Genomic DNA, 12,766 nt, shown 5'->3' with positions numbered 1-12,766 from the left:
GGTTTGTGCTGATTTTATGGTCCGACGGATTTTCCCTTTTTTGGCTTTACCCCTCCGCCTTTTCTACCCGGCTTTATTGAAATTTTATTGTACGAAATTGTCTCAACACTCAAAAAAAAAACAGCCCGAAATCGCCATTAAATCAAGAAATTCGCCATGAATTTCAGTCGATGGCGATTTACCGTATTTTTTAGAAAGGAATTTTCTAAAATTTAGAAAAAAATTTCTGAAAAGCAGAAATACTTTTCTAAAATCAAGAAAAATTGCCATAAAATTGCGAAAAATTTCCTTAAATCCAGAAAGTACTTTTCTTGAAAATAGAATTCTTTTTTTTTAAATAAGAAAGGACTTTTTTTATTTTCAGAAAATTTTATTTATTTTAATAAAATGTATACATATTTATTTTACTATTTTATTTCCTAAACAAGAAAGAGAAAAGAAAATAAAAAGGATGAAAAGAAAATTATTAATATTTCCTAAACAAAAAAGGAAAACAAAACAAAAAAGATAAAAATAAGATAATAAATATTTCCTAAAGAAAAAAGAGAAAAGAAAACAAAAAAAGATAAAAATTACATTATAAATATTTCCTAAACAAAAAAGAAAAAAGAAAAGAAAACAAAAAAGATAAAAATTATTAATATTAATATTAAGTAGGTATTTAATATATTACCTATTATTAAAATTTACTTACTTACTGCCAAATTATCAACAATACCTGAAATTGAAATTATTCCTGCAATCAAAAATAAAAATTAATATTAGAGAAGGATGGTATTTGCGGCCTGCAACAGTATGCCCTTTGCTTACCATAAATTTTCACACACTTACCAAATTTATATTTAAATTTATTTAAATTGCTTACCTATTAATTGCCTCTTAGAGGGATCGCACTTTAACTTTCTTAAATAGGCTCAACACAAACTTATTACTTTGAATGCTCATCCAAAACTGAGCACAAGGGTTCAAAATGCAGCGCAACGCAAGCAACTCTCTCGCGAGAGACTGCATTTCCAAAACAACAACGCAATAAAAGTTACAGCTACGCACAAGAAAATTCTCGATCATACGCACAAACACACATAAACATATACATACATACGCCAAAACTGTCGTCGCAACGCGCCGCGGACTAACCCCTTGTCTTCTTCTTTTTCGTTTCGAAGAAAGAGTGAGAAGCATAAAAGAAATACAAAAAGTTTTTCTTAAATCTATGGTGATTTTCTAATTCTACATTTTTGTTTTCAAGAAAACATTTTTTTTTAATTCAGAAAAATTCTTAAAATTTAGAAAAATTTACCGTATTTTTTATGGCGACTTTCTAGATTATAGGAAGGGCTGAAGTACATTTTTCTTAATTTAATGGCGAAATCGCCATTAATTTAAGAAAACTTTTGGAGAGCAAACTAGGAAAAAACACCATTGATTTAAGAAAAAAAATCATTTTTCTAAATTTTAGAAAGGTTTTTCATAAAATTCTGTTTTTATGGTCTTTTTTCCTAGATTCAAGAAAACAATTTCTAAAATTCAGAAAATTTTCTAAAATTAAGAAAAAATTTCATTTTATGGCGATTTTCTAAAATTTAGGAAAAAAAATTTTTTGAGTGAACAAGCCGGGTGGATGGGACACGTTTGAAGGCACTTAATGACCATTAAATGCTCTGGCCAACCAAACAGTGAAGCATTCCTGGAATGCGAGTCAAGCCAAAGCAAACAGAAATCGCATTATATTAAAAGCAATTTTAAACTTTTGAGACAAATGCTTCCTACCGCTAGGCAACCTGGTTCTCAGAAGAAATAGTGGAAAGGGTGGCGCGTTTTTGCGGCACGTTCCTCGGCTGGATTTTCTAATGGATGCCTTGGCTCAGCGCGTATTTATACATTTATGCAGGACAATTTACGGTAAATGCACAGCGATTTCAAGACACCGTTCGTGGAAAATGCTTCCCCTCGAACAGGAAATTAATCTAGGACACCGACGCCCACGAAGGACGAAGGACGTGGGCGGCCAGTGGGGAGCTGTTATGGCTCTTTGCGCTGCAACCTAATTAACGTGAACAATTCAGTCACATTAACAATGCATATTCACGCTGAAATTGTTTATAATTTGATAACACGCCTGAGTGAGCAGAGAGAGGAGGGGTGGGCTGTTTTCCAGCCCGAAGTTTGCACTCGATCAAGTGGAAAATCAAAACTAAAGACAAGGCCAAAACAAGCCCCAAGACAAGTGCATTGGTTTGGGCCAACCTAACCAAAACTTGGCCAGGATTCCATTTCCAAGTCTCAAATGCAGTCAGGCCAAGAGACGGAATGAAGATGGAATATCCTGCAAGTCCATAGAACTCGCTGTCATCGCTTAGCCAGGATGAGGAAAAAGTGCCTCGGTTATTGTCGAATCCCCACACTCATGAGCTGGCTGTCAGGGCGGTCGAAAGGGTATACAAACTGACTGGATTTATGCGGGGAAAAAATGAAACGCCATCAGCATATGCCCGAGTGAATCGCTCGCAATATGTATGTACATGGACGTCCTCCCATCCACGCGCCGGGTCTATTGACAATCTCGGCTAAACTTCCGCCGACCGGCTGGCCCCTTTTTTGTTGCCATTTCGCCCGGCCACTACCCACCGACTACCCACTGCCGTTTCGCATTTTCCATTCCAAATACCAGGCCTCTGAGGCGGAGCAATCAATAAGTTCGTATATCCGTCAACCCACCCAGCCCCTCAGAAATGGCAGCTCGAGTGGATTTTCTAAAAGTTTAGCAGCCGTTTTTTGCCATTTCGGTTTTTCAACGGCCCCAGCAGCAGCAGTAGAAGCAGCAGCCGCAGCGATGATAATATCAAATTGAGTTCGTTTTTCATAGCTTGGCTCTTGAATATTCAAGGCGCGAAAGTGGCTAAGTGTTATTCAAAAATGCCCGCCAATCTCCGCACCTCGAACATGACAAATCTGACCGGCTTTTATGGGCTGATAAAGCAATTATTTTCAAATCGCCGTGGGGCAAAAAAAAGAGCAGCTTGGGAGTAGGTATAAAAAAAAGAAATCAGATCGTCAGTCTGATGGGCAATTTGGCGGGGTCAAAAAGATAAAATTAGGCAACAATATGGGTGGGACACAATCAGGCGCCTCATCAATGCCGATAAAGATTACGTATATTATTATGTTAATCGAGATTATGATGACAGTCATCAGCGCCTCATCAGAATGGGCAGCCAAAATGTGCTTCGTTTCGGCTCGGCTCGGGTTCCATTCCTCCCTTTCAGCTCTTCCCTTTCTTGGGATCCCCTCTTTATAACGCGACTGAAACTTCAACCGAGACGCAGACACACAAATCTCTTTATAATCGTCCTGGCCCTGTCTTCTTTTGACAAGGGAAAAGTTGGCCTAGGCGGGGGCGTGTCCAGGAAGTTGGGTCGGCTCGTTTTTATGGTGGGTGGTGGGTTGGCTGGATGGCCGGAGGGTTTTTGTGCCTACACTTATAAATTTTTATTTGTTGGCATTCCGCAATTTATTTTATATCTTTTCTAGGGGCCGTGGCAACTCCTGCAAACGCGCTTTTTGCCAGTCGGGCTGACTGTCCGTCTCTCTGTCCGTATGTCTGTCCGTCTGTCTGTCCGTCAATTTGCTGGCTTTCGCAACGGCCGGAGGCCTTTTGCTCGTTCTCAGGTCGTTACACTTTGAGAAACTTTGCAGGCATCGCAGGAATCTCGTCAAAGGAAGCCGTATTGTACAAGAGTATGACAAGAGGCCTAATCAAATTATGCCCACTTTGTTGTCCGCTGACGTTGTTCGTTGCGGACTAGCGGATGATACGAAACAAAGTAGGTTATGTGCCGGAGATGGGCTCATTAGGCCAGATGTGAGTGTGCTGCTGATCTGATTGTCAGCTTTTCTGTTTCGGGAGCTGCAGCCCATTAGTGTTATGTGACTGCCGGGCCGGGAAACGGGGCGTATGCTTAATATATGTCTTGGAAATTTCAACAGTTCGACAGTTTTCTCGTTTATTGGCCGTTGTAAGTTTTCTTTGGACGCTCCGGGATTCCTGGCGTGCTGTGTGCTTGCGACCCTGTCCTCGGAATGCCGGGAATGCTGTTTGTGATTTTTCTTTTCGCTTTCTCTTTAACATTTTTCACCGTGTTTGCTCGTGTTTCCGCCATTTCCCTCCCCGCCTTTCCAAACTCACTCACGCGTAAAGCGCGTTGCGTGCTTTATGAATCTGCCTTTGCAGAGCTTCTCTATTACGTTCTAGACAACTTGAACTTGTTCTCCATCTTCGTCTTCGTCTTGCTTCTCTCCGGATACGGAAGGAGGGTACAGAGGTACTCCTGCTTGTTTCCGGTTGATTTTCAGCTGAGTCCTTTGTGCGCTCGCCCGGTCCCATTTCCTCTCCCTCAACGTCCCACGGCGGCATTCGTGTTTATTAAGTCTAATTCAATTTTGTGTGAATTTTATTTGTTGCATACATTAAGGCTGATGACGTAGCAGAATCCGAATCCCCCATCGTCCTCGGGTTCCGGTTCATGATCTAGGGGTTCCTGGGCTGTAATTACACACTTAGCAATGTAGAGAGTTCTTCTATGAAGTTTTTAATTAAAACTTTGATAAATAAGCTCAATTTATATCCAGCCAGATATTTAGCATTTAACAAAAGCGTCCCACTCGCTCTCTCCCTCGTCCGTTGTGCCATCTCCCTTCCTCCCTTTGCGTGGGAGCTGACTTTATATAGTGGTGTGCATTTCTTTGTGAGTGCAGATTTCCCATTTTAATTGAAATTTACCAAGGATGTCTTGCTCTTTGAAATTGCGGAGACGTGCATGGTTAGACATAAAGCGCAAAGGATGCGGAGAAAATTAAATTGACAAAGTAAATATGCTGGGGGAAAATCGTAAATAAATATGCCATTCATGGCCACGAAAAATGGGTTCAAGTTTGGTAGTTCTACACTTCATGTTTCACCCTGATTGGGCCAATTTACTACTCCCAAAAGAGAAGCTTTTCATATTTGCCAGCAATTGCATTCTATTTTTATACAACTCGTGCATAAATATATGGAAATTTATGGCTGTGATGGCAGTCCCACATTTGTTTCAATTATTCAAAGTTCGAGCAAAACAGCAGGCAGCAACATGCATATAAATTCAGATCAAATGCCGAGTGCGGAATGGTTCGGTACAATTTGCCGGGTGGCTGGGGAGGATGATTCCAAGTGTTGTTCGGGAAGCTTATACATTTTTATCGCCATTGACATAGTCGCGAGCTCTAAGTAAACCCACATGAGCTGCCGAAATTGCCGAGCACACACTCCCATTCACAATCTCTCGTCGTGGAAAAGTGGCCCCAAGTGGGTCAGAATCGGGCCAAGTCAAATCAATTGACGCCAAGACGCGTCTGCACACACAGGCATTGTCCTCGTGTTTGCTGGCAATGCGATTAACCCACAAACGGCCGGGACAGACGTGCTCCGAATCCTCCTCGGGGAAAACTGTGGCAAGTCCGACTGCCACTAACATTGCCAATGCAAGTGCAGCTGTTGCTTTTGCTGTTGCTCTTCCATGGAACGTGGCCAGTCAAACGGGGAGTGCACTTTGAGTTCGCTTCTTTCTTGCCATCCAACCATTACTTCGATTCCCCAGCCAACCGGGCGGATGTGTAACGAGCTGTGATGGCCACTAGCTAGGTACTTATTTCTCGGTACTTATTCTTCTGTTCCTCTGCTCTTCGTTACCAGAAAGTGTATTAAAATCTCCAGTAAGCTTTTCTCCGAATTTCAAGTGCTATGTTCCGGTTCTTTAACCAAAGTTTTAATAGCAACTATTTTTGGGCAACCCCTTTTGAAAACTATTTCGTTACATTCCATTAAAAGCTCATTAAAAAGTGTATTCCAAAGGAGCTGATAAAAATAATATGTGCATAGTTAGTTCATGTAGATGTTTTTGTAAAGAGATCAGTTTCTTAGTGGCAAAGTATTTTTAGGACACCCATGGATGTTAAGTTAAATTTAAAAAAAGAACAGATTTAAAGCAGGGGAGTAAGATGTTGTTCGGAATTTCTTGAAGACCTTGCCTTATATACAAACTTACTTATATTATTTAAGCACAAGAATAATACAATATTTAATGTTTTATAGTGATAGCTATAGTTGTAGTTAATAATGGTTATTATTTAATTAATACAATTAAGAAGCATTAATTAGGAATCAAAAGCTAAGTTTATCATATGGCGAGTACGAAGGATGTCATACAAATGAAAAGATAGACGTTCTAGGCTAATAAGCTTTAACAGTTAGAGCTGAACTCATCCTTGGTAATAGTTCCTGAAACTCGCATCACTGGCAACGGCCAGCAGGAATGACAATCAGGCAGAGCACTTGCACTCTTTTGGCCAAAAGACAAGCACAAGAGGCGTAAGTGGGTGAGTCCCACTGCTGTCTCGGCGTCTGTGGTTTGTTTGTGTTTAATTTGCGGCACTGCCAGATGTTGACAATCGATGACGACCCCACGGGGCTGGCTGCAACCAACTGGCAACCAGCCATCTGCACCTGCCCTCCTCCTCTGACGCTGCCTCTTCCTTTTCGCGCGCCTGATTAAGTTTTTGCATTAATTTCGCTACTCCCTCGATGGCGTTATCCTCGTGCTCGTCCACGTCCTTGGCTTGTTTGCTTAGCCATTAGCCGGGGATTCTGCGACCTGCGGGTCGTGTGGGGTTGCAGCCCGCCAGCCAGCGAATGCCTGACCTTTTTGTCAGCGAGCTGCTCCAGCTTCAGTTTCAGCCTTGCTGGCTTTTCATGCTTCGGTTGCAATCGAATTTATTGGATCCCTTTTAGCCACCTCCTATCGGCTCCTCATCAGCGCAAAGTCGATTACGAAATTTGCGTGCGGAACCGTTTCTTGATTGCAAAATCGCACAGAACTCGATTAGAGTGCTATGGAGTCTAACGATAAGGAGTGTATCGAGTCGGTAAAATGCAAAAGCTAAGCACCCTTTGATGTCACTCCCCGCAAAGTCGATTAGAGAAGTCCTCTGCGAAGCTCCTTATTCTGGTTCTGACTCTGATCTTGTTTATGTTCATGTGCCCGTTGCCATTGTCCAATTAGCTGCAGCCTGCCAATTTGCATCAGATTCCTGTAGCTGCAATTAATTTGTTGTTTCTGCAGCCAAGTTTTGCCCCACAGAGTTTGCTCATTAGGATCCCGAGCGGCATAATGAGCTCAGTTCAAGTGCAAACTGTTTGCTCGAATGCCGGGCGGTCAAAAGTACCTCAACCTCTGCATCGCCCTCGTCGTCGCCTTCTATATTTAGATACCTCAACAAAGTTTTTCACAACACTTAAGTCGAATAGATAAAAGGAGTCCTCCTCTGCCGCCATTTTGAAGGGGGTCCTTCTCCTCGTCGGGACTCTGGCACATCCCCAACAACCCATTCCCAACTCTCGGCTGACTGTTCTCGGCGGCAATTTGCCGTGATTAGTATAAATAAGTAACAGTTAGTGACCCATTTTCCGCACACCATTGAGCCAGAAGGGAAAAGGCTTTAATGCCTCGCCTCTAACATGAAATTGGCAGGGCTTGTGTGGTGTGTGTTTAGGTGTTTGCTAGGATGGTCCTCTTTGCGCATATTTTTATACCCAAATATAAGAGTTTGGTACGAAAATATAAAAAGGATATATATTCTTGTTTAGCAGATTTAGCATTCTGAAATCTCTACTGAAAGTCTCACCGAAATATTCTTAGTCACTGAATTGAATTATAAATCTTAATATTTTAAAGAATTTTAACATTTATGGGTAATTTTATTAGTAAACTAACTTACTACCTTATGGTCTTTAAAATATCAGTGGTCCACCTTAGAGTTTACCCGTTTGTCCGAGGGTTATTCTGGGCAAAAATTGAATTTATGGCATCGCTTGGTGTCTGCAGAGATTAATGTGGGGCACACCGCGTGAAAAGCGAGGAAAGGTGTAAGGTTTAGCGGGTTAGGAGGCTGGAAAACGATCAAGAGCCGCCATCATCGCAGTAATCAACAGTTTAACGGCAACGCCTGTTGGCCTAGTTTCAGCGGCGCCACTTTGTAATCGTTAAGCTGGTCCTGCAGCCAACTACAACTGCCCCCATGTAGCAAAAGGGGTCGAAACGCGAACAGGGGATGATTTGAGGCTGCGAAGGGGTGTGATTATGTGGCCGGGACTCCGGTTCTGACCAACATCAGCGTCATAAAATCATTTGTTTATCGCTGCGGCCGTTTTCGGGCCCATTAGCAGTTCAAATCCAGTGCAATAAATCCTCGAGTTGCTGAAAACAGGGCTAATTCTTTAGCATGCATGGGTGTTTGGCGCCAGATGGCAAATGACGCGACGATCGGCATGCAACATAAAAGTTTATTTTATGATTTAAGCATCGCAAAGCCAAAGCTCACAGCCAGAAAACCCACATGCCCAAAGTTAATCACACATAAAATGTATTACTTTATAGTCCTCGAAAAGTCCTTGAGCTCAACCCCAATAAAGTTTCAAATTTGCGTACACACAAGCGTAACCCAAAATAAATTTCGTTTTGTGGAATTTACATTAACAAATGGCGAACCAATCAAGTTCAACCGAAACACATTAGTTGCGGCTAACCAGAGAATTCCAAGTCATTTAAGAAGTTTTGCCTGCATTAAATTTCTAGACCACCCAAAGCCACAGCTTGTTCCTATTTATGGGATAAAATGTATAATTACTTAATTTTGTGTTTATATAATCACTAGTTCACAACTATGTGACCATCGGCTTGCGAGGCATTAAACAACATTTTTCAGAAATGTTTTCCGTCCTTTTAATAAATTAAAAAATAATTTAATGTTATTAAAAGTTGTTTGGACTTAAATAAAATTATGAAATTTATATTACCTTATGATTACTCTTTTTTGGGTATTTATCAATCGATAGGCGCATGGTAAATTTCTGTTTTTTAAATTTTAAATTTTAAATTTTTGTTTTCTTTTGGGTGTAAAAAATAGTAAAATTCAGGGAACGTAACTGTTATAAGTTTTATTTTAAAAATCACACTTTAACAGTTATTCTCTGATTTGTAAAGTAAAACTCAAAGAATAACTGTTATTTTTTGAGTTTTATAATAAAAGTTGACAAATAACAGTTATTCGTCTTGATCAAAATAAAACTCAAACTTGATTTATGGCGATTTTGTGGGTAAACAAAATTTTAAAAAAATATAGGTATAAAATATGCGCGGTTGCCTTTTTTAACAAATTTTTAGTAAGTTATAAAAAGCACGGGTATTATGTTTTTTTTAATTATTTCATTTTTCCAAAAATGTCAAGGGAATAACTGTTATTCATAAAAATCAAAAAATAACAGTTATTTTTTGAGTTTTATTATAAAAATCAAAAAATAAAAATCATTACGGATTTGTAAACTAAAATGGCTAATAAAAATTGTGGTGTATTTAAAAAATTTTTAGGACCCTTCTAAGTGCGTGATTTTTTTGTATGAAAAATTTACAATAACAGTTATTTTCGTTCCCTGGTAAAATTGCGTTCGAATATTAGAGAACTTAATATTTTGACCCGCATGCCTCGCATTTCTCCCCGTGTGACAGCTGATGGCTGAAGGTTTACGCATATGTCCATCAACTGTAACAAAAGCGCTTAACATGGATGTCGGGTGCGATCAAGCGGAAGTAGTTCGCCACTCAAAAAAATATCCACTCTCATACCCACACGAGAGAGTTGGTAACTTTTCGCGGGCTGGAGAAACTTTTGATATCCCGGCGGAATCTGAGGCATTTTAATCAACTGCTGTAGTAACGCAGCAGGACGCATTGGAATGCGGCTAATAAATATTTATAAATGCTGCCCCCGCACAAATTGTTTGACGTGGTTCGTCTGTTTCCATAGATACGAAAGTTTAGGATTCTGCGGCTGGCCAGGCACGAGTGACAGCGTCCCTTTGTTTGCCCATCCAATCCCTCCGGGCCAGTTGAGTCCTTAAGCCACAGTCCTCCTGCTCGGTTGTTATTCCTTGTCACTATACGCTATCGTCCCAGATCGTCCTTGAGTGCAGGCAACAGGCAAATGTGCTTTTGATGACATTTTAAACGCCTCCGAGCCCAGGAATGCATTCAGAAACTGGCTCCGGCTTCGGCTCTAAGCCTGATCTCATCCCTTAAGAAACTAATCAATAGTATGCCCCACAGCACATATGCCTGCCAATCCGTGTTTTTTTTCCGGGCTATGAATCCACTTTACCTTCACCACAGAGAAGCCAGCTGAACAAATTCGCAATAATCGGAGTGGGGGAAAAAAACATAAATTGATTTCCAGGGGAGCGCAAAAAAAGAAAAGGGAACACCAATTTGCTGCTTTCGATTTCGATTTCTTATTTTTCCTCCCCTTTTTTTTTTGAGGAGTGTTGGTTGTGCTGGCAAAGCTTGAAGGACCAAACACGTTCCCAGAAAAAGTTTCTGAGGTCCTCTGCCCTTTGAGTTGTTGATGACATGTTTCGGTAGTCCGTGGTCCGCAGTCAGGGTAGATAAAAACAAAAAATGTCAACAACAGGAACGCTTTTATTTGTGGAAAACAGAAAAATTAATTCAAGTTCGGCTCCTTCGGCTTGCTTTAAAATGTAAAGCGAAAACTTTTGGCCTGGGCCTGCAATTCTTTTATGTTTTCCACAGCTGTTGGCAGTTGTCTTCGGCGTGGGCCTAGTAGATTTAATTAAATTTTTGTATAGAAAAACATTTTCAAGGCTGCCAGTGTGTGCGCAAGTTTGTCGTTGTGGGACATGTTGAAAATAGAGTTCTCAGGGGGCGAAATTGGTGACAGCACCAACGGCTTTTAATATTGATATTTAAATTTTCTAATTTACTCTACCCCACAGGGAAAATTCACATTTCCCCCCTGCGTTACCATCCAATTATGTCATTATCCGCACGCTTTCGGCTTATCTGAAGCATTATCCAGTGCAAACAGTGTGTCCCACATGACGTATACGTAATATGTACTCTCTCTGTTTTTTGCCCAAACTAGATGCAAATTAAAATGCATTTTGATGCTGCTGCTGCTGGTGAAAACAACAGAATTCTCTGTGCTGCTGGATTTTTCATTAAAAATTATCCCGAGCACAATGTAAATAGTTTTGAATTTGCATGGCTGACTGCCGACGAAAGTTCAGGTGGTTTTAGCATTCCGAAATTCGAGGCAGCCTGAGGCGAACCTCGCATGCATTAGATATTCTTTAAGTTCCAGCCCAAGGTTAATGTAATGAACCTCGCTTGACTACTGAGTAGATGATGAAAGTGCGTTTTCTTCCGACATAAAAACATAGCATAAATCCATGCAGATATTCTTCCATTTACTCAAAAGGCTCTGCTGCTCAGCCATATCCTCCATAAGCACTGAAAGTGAAAACGAGCCAGGCCATTACTCCGCCAGGTGATTGGACCATAAACAACCCGTCTGTCCATGGAATAGCTGCAGCATGAGAATGAAGTTCGAGGTGTTGATGGGTGATGGGTGGGGAAGCAGTTTGTTAGTTTTCAGTGTGAATTCATTAGCCCCGGAATAATTAACAGCCGAAGCAGTCTGCACACCTAAATGGATCGTTATTATCTGCAAGCGGGGAACTCACTTGGTTGGGCATTTTCTAACGAAATTTTCCCACACATGAGCAGCAGCAATCTGTGCAGTTGATTGCAATAAATTGCATTTGCCGGAAAACCAAATTACATTAAGTTGCAATTACGGGGCAAGAGAATTCCCAGAACTGTGAAGGCACAGGTGCAAATGGGTCCCGCCTTTGATAGCTTTAAGAACTGTAAAAATGCTGGCAAATTGAATTGTCTGCACTTAGCATCCACATTACATCACATGTTCGAAGAGCCAAAGGCTCGAAGGACCAAGGGCTGTGTAACCTGTGTACTTTACCACTCCATCGCTCTCTGTGTTTGTCTGTTGCTTTATGGGGCATACGCTTTGGGTTCCTATTTGGATTGCATCCAGAGGATGCTTGTATCGATGCCGGTTTATTTGGCCTGGCATCCGGATGCCGAGCGCGCTCATACGTTTATCTGATTTGTGGGGCGAGCACGTGAGCAGATTATGATTACATGCAGCGTGCCACTGCACTTTCAGATACTTTGAGCCCGGTCGGCGCATCCTCTGCCAAAGCCAATCAGAGGCAGCAAACAAAAATGAATGAGATTCAAAGTTGCCGGCGAAACTGGAAACTGAATTTCGAAATACTGAATGGCTTTAGTTCGGCTACCTTGGGTTGAAATTATGAGAATTTCAGTTTTATTCGTATGGCTGCCTTCAAAAGAATGGTATAGGTCACTTATTTGTGTGGGTTGTAGCTATAAGCAAATGCAATTGTGGGTTGCAAAAATAGGTTGATAAGGTCAAAGTGCTTTTTTTTTTAGCCAATAGCACAGACGTAACTCAATTATAAAGCAGTTTTAAAAATATTCAATCAAATTAAAGTGAACTATATTTGTTTGCATCCACAGCTTCGCACTTCTTCGCGACCGGAAGCGGAAGTCGCCGGGCCGGAAGCCTGGTTGGTTGTTGGTCGCTCGCCCTTCTCTCCTAATGGTGATTACGAAAGGGCGAAAGTGTTGCTAAAACACTAAGCTCGCAGCGGAAATCGAGGAGTGTTGGGCCTTATAATGCCCCGACTCTGGCTTAAGCACACAAATCCGGCATAATGCAGCGCTAAAGGCCAAAGGAACAAATAAATCCGCGACACACATATCACTGGGCTAACGAC

The sequence above is a fragment of the Drosophila takahashii genome, chromosome 2R (assembly GCF_030179915.1).
Source record: "Drosophila takahashii strain IR98-3 E-12201 chromosome 2R, DtakHiC1v2, whole genome shotgun sequence".
Taxonomy (NCBI): domain Eukaryota; kingdom Metazoa; phylum Arthropoda; class Insecta; order Diptera; family Drosophilidae; genus Drosophila; species Drosophila takahashii.
Note: the sequence above shows the minus strand (reverse complement) of the source record.